This window comes from Saimiri boliviensis, chromosome 6 (genome assembly GCF_048565385.1).
Source record: "Saimiri boliviensis isolate mSaiBol1 chromosome 6, mSaiBol1.pri, whole genome shotgun sequence".
Lineage (NCBI taxonomy): Eukaryota > Metazoa > Chordata > Mammalia > Primates > Cebidae > Saimiri > Saimiri boliviensis.
In genome coordinates, this window is record NC_133454.1 from 63,194,295 (window position 1) to 63,203,036 (window position 8,742).

Here is an 8,742-nt window from a genome sequence, read left to right on the forward strand (position 1 = left end):
ATCAGATTATGGTTAGCAGAGAAAAAAATATAAATGACAATGAAGAGCTGGTCAGGGTGAGAGTAAAGGGCAAACCCCAGTCAGCTGCCTTATTTCACCTCCTTTCAAGGACATAAATATCACGTAACAGTCTCTATGTCAGAGGAGCTAGGGATCTAGATAGCCTGCAGTTAACACAGAACCAGACTCCTTTCTCAAATTATGCTTAGAAGCCATCAAATATCTATTCTAATATGATGCTTGCTTTCAGACAGTTAACATATGTCAAGTTTTCTTACCAAGAACATACTTTTGTTAAAGGCTCAGGTATTTGTTCAAGAAAGAAGAGAGCATTGCAATTTCATCAGTCAGTCTTGGTGTGCTTTTTACTTAAATGGAACACCTACTTTTTTGGTATTACTGATTATAGAGGTAAAGAAAATAATTGCTTAGAATATGACTCAGTATATACTCTATTATTTTGCTCAACTGGTCCATCACTGTACTAAGGAAAAGGAGCCAGATGAAAGAAAAACTAAGAGACGCTGCCCTAGTAGATTTAACAATTTTTTTTGGAGAGACAAGGGTGACATCAATGAAGTTATTACTTACACTGATGCTGATGGAGAGTGAAAATTCTCTTTCTCAGGAAATCACAGCCTAAATTGGACAAATAATATACTGTGTGAAACAACTGGAAATGCACCCAAGTGAACTTATAGGGCTAGCATCCTGGCATTACTAGCATAATGAGAGTTTTGAGTCATACTCTGACATGCTGAAGTGTTTTAGCAAAACCATTCTGGAGTAAGTAAATGTTCCACAGAGGGATATAATTCTGTTAACTGCCCGATCTTTCGATCTTGCTTTAGCTGATGGTCTGTGGGTTCTCTTGTCCTTTCCAATCCTTTGATAGAGGATCTTGAACAACTGTAATGAGTAGTGCTGATATCCTAGACCTAAATCCCTTAGGTATGACACCTTCCACTGCTCAGCATTTGAGAAAAGTGATGTCTGTGCCTGTCTTCCTGCCAGCTTTCTCTCACTAGAGATTATTCCTTTCTCTTCTTTGAGCCTCAATGCTTTACATCGCCTAAGGATAAACCTGGCACTTTTTACCATCCATGATCCAATTAGCAGAGAAAGGAGCAGCTCAGCTTGCAACAACACACAGATTCTGGTATGAGCCCCACAGAGAGAAAGTAACACTGTAGACATGCTTTGTGCATAGCTGCCTATCTATTCTGTCTGTGATCTCAGAACAAAGGTCCAGGGACTTTGCTAGCTGCCCAGGGCTACCATTCACATTTGGGATCATGTAACATGTTTCCATTGGTGCAGGTTCACTAAATACTTCCTATAACCTGAACTTTTCTGATAACCATTTACATTTTTTTTTAGACTGGGCAATGGGAAAAGAGAATTTTACTAAAGGCACAGGTATGTCTAACTTCTCATATTTTTTACATGAGACTTTGTGAATACTGCTTCCTGTATATATATTACCTACAATTGAAGATAAAGAAATTGTGGTTCTCTTTTTGGAATAGATGAGAATTCCAAATAATATTATTCATTCAATTTTTTTAAGAGTATTGCTCATCTAGGGCTGCATGTTTAAGTGATACACTTACCGTTCACCTATTCTCAGTTTACAATTTTTAGGCATCAACTGGTCTAGTGATGAACAAAAAAGGACAGTATTAGGACCCACCAGAGGTTTTTGGTTTTGTTTGTTTTAATAGAATGGTATTATAATCTAGCAAGGATAGATGATATGTGATACAGGCATTTAGTATTTGGGAATTAGTGATGCCAACCAAATGCAATGCTCCTCTAAAGGAAAAATTGTCTAATCCGAAATATCAACAGCAACCCTCTCATTACAACTGAGAAACACTAGGTAGACTATTTCACATTAGCCCAGGGCTTTCTGCCATCGTCTATCTGATATAGCTTGGATATAGCTTGTCCCTGCCCAAATCTCATACTAAATCACTATCCTAACACTAGAGGTGAGGCCTGGTTAGAGGTGTTTGGATCATGGGGGCACATTCCTCACGGCTTTGTGCTGTCTTTGCAATAGTGAGTTCTCATACAATCTGGTCATTAAAAAGTACGTGGCACTCCTTCTGCACCTGACTCCCTCTCTCTCTTGCTCCCACTCTGCCATCATAGAAAAAGTACATTCTCAGATCCTCGACCCTTGGATCTAAGCTTCAGAAGAAAAAGAAAGAAGTGCCTGCTCCCCAGTCACTGACTGTAAGCCTCTTGAGACCTCCCCAGAAGCAGATATCACTATGCTTCCTGTATAGCCTGCAGAACCATGAGACAATTAAACCTCTTTTCCTATCAATTACTGAGACTCAGGCACTTCTTTCTAGCCATGCAAAAATGGCCTAAACACACCCTTGACCTCAGTCTTTAGCAAAGCAAAGCAGAATGCCTCCATTAGAGATTGTGTCAGCCAGCTTAGATTAAACTATGCTATGCTAACCAGCAACCCAAGAATCTCAATGACACTTAACACTAAGGTTTGTTTTTCACTTATGCCCCATTTTTGGGTCTTTGATAGCTTTCCTCTATGTAATCTTGTACCTGGGATCCAGGGTAAAAGATAACCCCTTTCTGGGACATTGTCAGCTGTGAATCAGAAGAAAGCATGGTAAAATCATCAAGAATGCTGTTTACAATAGCAAAGACCTGGAACCAACCCAAATGCCCATCGATGATAGACTGGACAGGGAAAATGTGGTACATATACACCATGGAATATTACGCAGCCATCAAAAACGATGAGTTTGTGTCCTTTGTAGGGACATGGATGAACCTGGAAACCATCATTCTGAGCAAACTGACACAAGAGCAGAAAATCAAACACTGCATGTTCTCACTCATAGGCGGGTGTTGAACAATGAGAACACATGGACATGGGGAGGGGAGCACTACACACTGGGGTCTGTTGGGGGGAAATGGGGGAGGGATGGGGGTGGGGACGTGGGGAGAGATAGCATGGGAAGAAATGACAGATATAGGTGAGGAGAAGGAAGGCAGCAAAGCACACTGCCATGTGTGTACCTATGCAACTATCTTGCATGTTCTTCACATGTACCCCAAAACCTAAAATGCAATAAAAAATAGAAAAAAAAAAGAATGCTCTTAAACTTTTGCTTGAAATAATGCATGTCATTTCTACGCACATTTCATTGACTAAAGCAAGTCACCTGTCCCAGCTTGATATCAGTGAAACACAAACGTGAAAATCCTACTTCAGAAAGGCACAGAAAATATTTTGAGCAACAATAGAATCCACATTAGAAATAAAACAAACAAAGATGATTCTAGTATGATGATTCTAGAAGTGTTGACTTCTTAAAATGGGCTCCAGAAAGAAAATCTGATGTCCGTCACAGAAGAAGTTAATTCTCAGACCTCCTTGGATACAAACTTTAGAAGAAAAATATACAAACCCAATGGGAAAAATTAAAAATCAGATCAATTTTGTTTATGCCAAAAATATATCTCCATCTCTAGGAATCTCCCCAGGCCCAGGCCATTGTTTTCTTTTGGTTCCTGTTATATTCTCTTGCAGGTGAGTGCGCCTTAGCAAAAATTTCCAGAGCAGCCGAAGTCCTGGTTCCTGTCCTTCTTGTCCAGCTGTTCCATTTTGACTAATAAATGTGAATAATCACATGGATTCCATTTCCAGCCCTCACCTTTTCTATCTTTGTGCGTTCCCTTAGAGGCTGTGTTTAATTTTGATACTCCACTGGTGAATAGAAAATCCTCAAATATGTGTGTCCTTTCTTCTAAGCTTCAGTGCCACCTTTCTTTTTAGCCACTGAACATTTTTATCTTTAAATCAACTGTATCTGAAACCAAGATTGTCATCAACACCCCTTATTTGCCCTCACTTTTCTTCTACTGCCAAACCAGATTCACATTAATGATATTGTCAATATTCTAGGCACATAGACTTAAATATTTGTGTTAGGTTTTGGTCTTAATACGTATTTTTTCCTCCACTCAACTCCATCCAAATAGCCACCACTTCCTGTTGATTATCCATATATGCTTTTTGTCTTTCTGTCAGCCTTTACTCATGGGAGTCTAAAACAAATCTTTTCCAAATGAAAATTGTGTTCTATTTATAAGTAGTATGGTAGCTAAATCACCTTCATAGAATAACTTAAGGTTTACTCTGAAATTTATTTTGAAGTTATTAATTTTATTATTAAAATTGTAATAGTCTCATTCTAAAACATTGAAGATATGGTGCATGAACAATATTATCATAGCTACAAGATTAATTCTACAGTCACTATATTACACATTGGCAATAGTACTAAATAGACACACTCAAGTGGCACATTAATGATATTACTAACATTTTTGTCTACAATAGAATTTGATTAGAAAAAAAGATGAAATTATATGTTTTCTAAAAGAAGTTAGAAGCTGGGGTTGTGAATTGGCTAAATATAAAAAATTCTTCAACTGCTGAAAATGGTTAGCAATGTATAAAATGATTTTGACAAGCTTTGTGTTTAAAATGTTTCTGTAGACTCACGTTTATAATGAAATGTCTTATTAAATAATATGTGTAATTTATGATGATTTACAGTTTGCTTGGTATGAGCAAATTTTCTTCAGAATCCTTATATTACTTAATTTCATACACTGAACATGATTTATCAGGGAGGTTATTATTATATATGATTTTAGAATTTTTTTCTTCTTGTGAAATTTTGAAGTATGAAAGTTGAAATTCTGATTTTACAACATTCTTATAAAAATGAAGACTTTCAAGATATAAATTTCAAGATAGAAATACAATAATAAATAAGAGTTAAGTGTAGTTCTGAATATTTTTAATGTTATGAATGCTAGAGTAATACACACATCAATCAAATTTAGATTTAAAATATAATAAAGTGGCCAGCCCCATGACTCATGTCCATAATTCCAGCCCTTTGGGAGGAGAAACCAGGATGATCACTTGAGCCCAGGAATTCAAGACCAGCCTGGACAACAAAGTGAGACCCTCCCAACCTAGCTCTTAAAAAGAGTGAAAAAAATTAGCAGGGCATGGCACACACCTGTAGCCCCAGCTACATGACACCTACCCATGGCTGGCACGCATGTGTAGTTCCAGCTACTCTGTAAACTGAGGTGGGAAGATTTCTTGAGCCCAGGAGGTCAAGAATGCAGTAAGCTGTGATTGAATCATTAAACTCCAGCCAAGGCGACAGAGTTAGACCCTATCTCAAAAAATAGATGAATAAAATAAATTATGCAAGTACCTATTATTCTGTGTTGGATTATTATTGAAATGTTATAAGCATTTATTGGTTCAAGAAAAGCTTAGTCTTCTTACTGAAATCATTTAGCTAATACAAAATCTTTTCATAGTCACACCATCGATCTATTTACCTGTTTATTCATATCTTGAAAGTTTTTAATTGGTATAATTGAAGTTAATAGCTTTTAAAGACATTGTGACACTTTATTCTTCTTTGTAGCTTGTCTTTACCCCTTACTGGCTATATGCTCTCTGGTAACTTATGGTTCCTCATTTATTAAATGAACAAAATATAAAATTCTTAAAAATACAATTGGCATAAAGCAAAATTATATATCCTAGCAGTGTCAGGTATATATTTCTGTTAACATAGATAATTGCAAAGTATTTATTCTGATTTATTGTTGAGAAAACTGAAGTTCAGACTAACCCAGAGACTCACTTATATTAAGTAGCCAGAGCTAGTCTGAACCTATGACTCCATGGTCCTGTTTTGGTGTGTTTTTGCTGTTTAGAAAGAATACCACAAACTAGGTAATTTATAATGTACAGAAATTTATTTCAAACACTGTTCTGGAATTCCAGACCAAGGGGCCATCATCTTATGAGGCTCTTCTTGATATGTGGAAAATGAGAGAGAGAAAGAGCAAGAAAAAATAGGACTGCAGTTGTCTTTTTATAAGAAACCCACCCCCACAATAACAACATTAATCCATTAATGAGAGCAGAGCCTTCATGGCCTAATCACCTTTTAAAAGCCCTACCTCTCTTCTACCTTAAGAGGTGGGTATTGTTACAATGGCAATTAAATTTCAACATGAGTTTGAGAGGTGACATTCAAATCATCGTTGGCCCCAAAAGCCTATGTTTTGCTGATGCTCCAAATCAGTGAATCTTTTTCTTCTTAGAAAAATAGGAATAATTCAGAGAAAACAAGATAAATCAATAATCAAGCATTTGGAAGACAATATTAAAAACCTTTCCCTCATTTCTCACTTAAATAGATACTGTAATATACTATTATTTAAATTTTTCTAGGTGATATGTCTCATTCCCTGAGTAAGTTGTTAACTTCCCAATGGAAATGACTATAAAGTGTACTTCCTGCTCACTTGCAGCACTTAGTAAAATGTTATGACAGTATCTTAAATATGAATATTTTAGTAGCTTAAATGGATTCAGTTGAGCTTCAAAGAACTCTGTGAAAAAGGCAGGAAAATACATTATCTTTAATTTACCGGTAAGGAAATTTAGAAAGAAAAATGGCAAGAAATTTATCTAAGATCACACATCTTGATCACAGAAACCTGGGTCTAATGGTAGCAGTAAATCCTCTATAAATACATGTTAAATAAATAAATTTATCCTAGAGAAGAGAAAAATCATGAGTATGGAGCAAAACCAGAAGACTAACTTAATAAATCTGCAAAATGTATAAAAGTTTTCATAGTTCTAGCTCTGGAGCTAATTTCACTTCAAAAGTTTCAAATAATGTCTTAATAATAAGTAAAAACTTACATCTAGTTTGTATTTACAATGTTCTAATACTATGTTAAACATTTATATTTAAAATTTTATACTTTGGGCTTTTACACTTAGGTCTATGATATAATAATTTGTGTTACTTTTTATGAAGGGTAATAAGTTTGTGTGTAAATTCACTTTTTTTTGCATGTGGATATTCAATTATTCCAACACCATTTGTTGAAATGCCTATCTTTGCTCCATTGTACTGCCTTTATTTCTTTGTCAAAGATCAGTTTAATATATACATGTGGATCTATTTCTAAGTACTATCAATCTGTTTGTCTGTTATTTTTGCTAATATCACATCGTTGATTATTGTAATTTTATAGTAAGTCTTGAAGTTATGAAGTGTTGGTCTTAAAACTGTGTCTTTCTTAGTCAATATTATGTTGGCTACTGTTAGTCTTTTTATTCTCTCTATAAACCTTAGGACCAGTTTGTTGATAGCTACAAAATAACTTGCAGAGATTCTGATTGGGACTGCTTAAATATTCTATACATGAAGCTGGGAAGAACTGACATCTTGACAATACTGAGTATTCCTATCCATGAAGATGGAAGATGTTTCATTTATCTACTCATTTTTTGATCTCTTTCATCAGAGTTTTGTAGTTTTCTTTCTTTCTTTCTTTCTTTTTTATAAATCTTACGTATGTTTTGTTAGATTTATATGTAAGTATTTAACTTGGGGGGTGCTAATGTAAATCACATTGCACTTTTAATTTAAAATTTCATTTGTTCATTGTTGGTTAATAGAAAAGCCGTTGATTTTTGTATATGAATCGTGCATCTCACAAACTTGTTATAATTGCTTATTAGTTCCAGAAAAAAAATTGCTAATTATTTCAGATGTTCTACATAGATGATTATGTCATTTGTGGACAAAGCCAGTTTTGTTTCTTTCTTTCCAATATTTTATTTCTGTTTTGTGTCTTACTGGATTAGCTAGGACTTCTAATAAAATATTACAATGGAAGAATGAGGGAGACATTCTTGCCTAGTTCCTGATCTTAGTGGGAAAGCTTCTCACTTTCCACCATTAAATATAATTTTTAGCTCTAGCTCTTTGGTAGATATTATTGATCAAGTGAGAACATTTCTTTCTATTCCCAATTTTCTGAGAGGCTTCTTTTTCTAATCATGAATGGCTGACAGATTTTGCTAATTGCTATTTCTTCATCTATTGATATAAACAGGTATTTTTTTTCCTTCTTTAGCTTGTGAGTGTGATGAATTGCATTAATTGGATTTTGAATGTTGAATAAGCCTTGCATAACTGGGATAGATTCCAATTGATTGTGTTGAATAATTACTTTTATAATTTGTTGGATTCGATTTGCTAATATATTGTTGAAGATTTGCATCAGTGTGCATAAAAATACTAATCTGTATTTTTTTCTTATAGTGTCTCCATATGGTTTCAATATTAGTACAGTGCTGGCTTCATAGACCACATTAGTTAGATAATATTTCCTCTATATCTATCTTCTGAAAAAGGTTGTTAAAAATTTATATAATTTTTTTCTGTAAATGTTGATAGAATTTGACAGTGAACCTATCTATGCCTAGTGCTTCCTGTTGTAAGGTTACTAATTATCTATTCATCTTTCTAAATAGGTATAGGTCTACTTAGATCTACTGCTTTTTGTGTGAGTTTTGAAAGGTAGTGTCTTTCAAGAAAATGGTCTATTTCATCTACCTTATTGAAGTTATGGTTTTTGGGTGGTTCATAATATTTCTTTATTATTTTTTAAATGTTCATTGGGACTGTGGTGATGTCTCCTCTTTCATACCTGATATTGATAACTTGTATCCTCTCTCTTTTTTTTTCTTAGTTATCCTGTCTACAGCCTTATCTAATGTGTTTATCTTTTCAGAGAACCAGGTTTACATATTATTAATTTTCTCTATTGATTTACTCTCTTCAGTTTTAA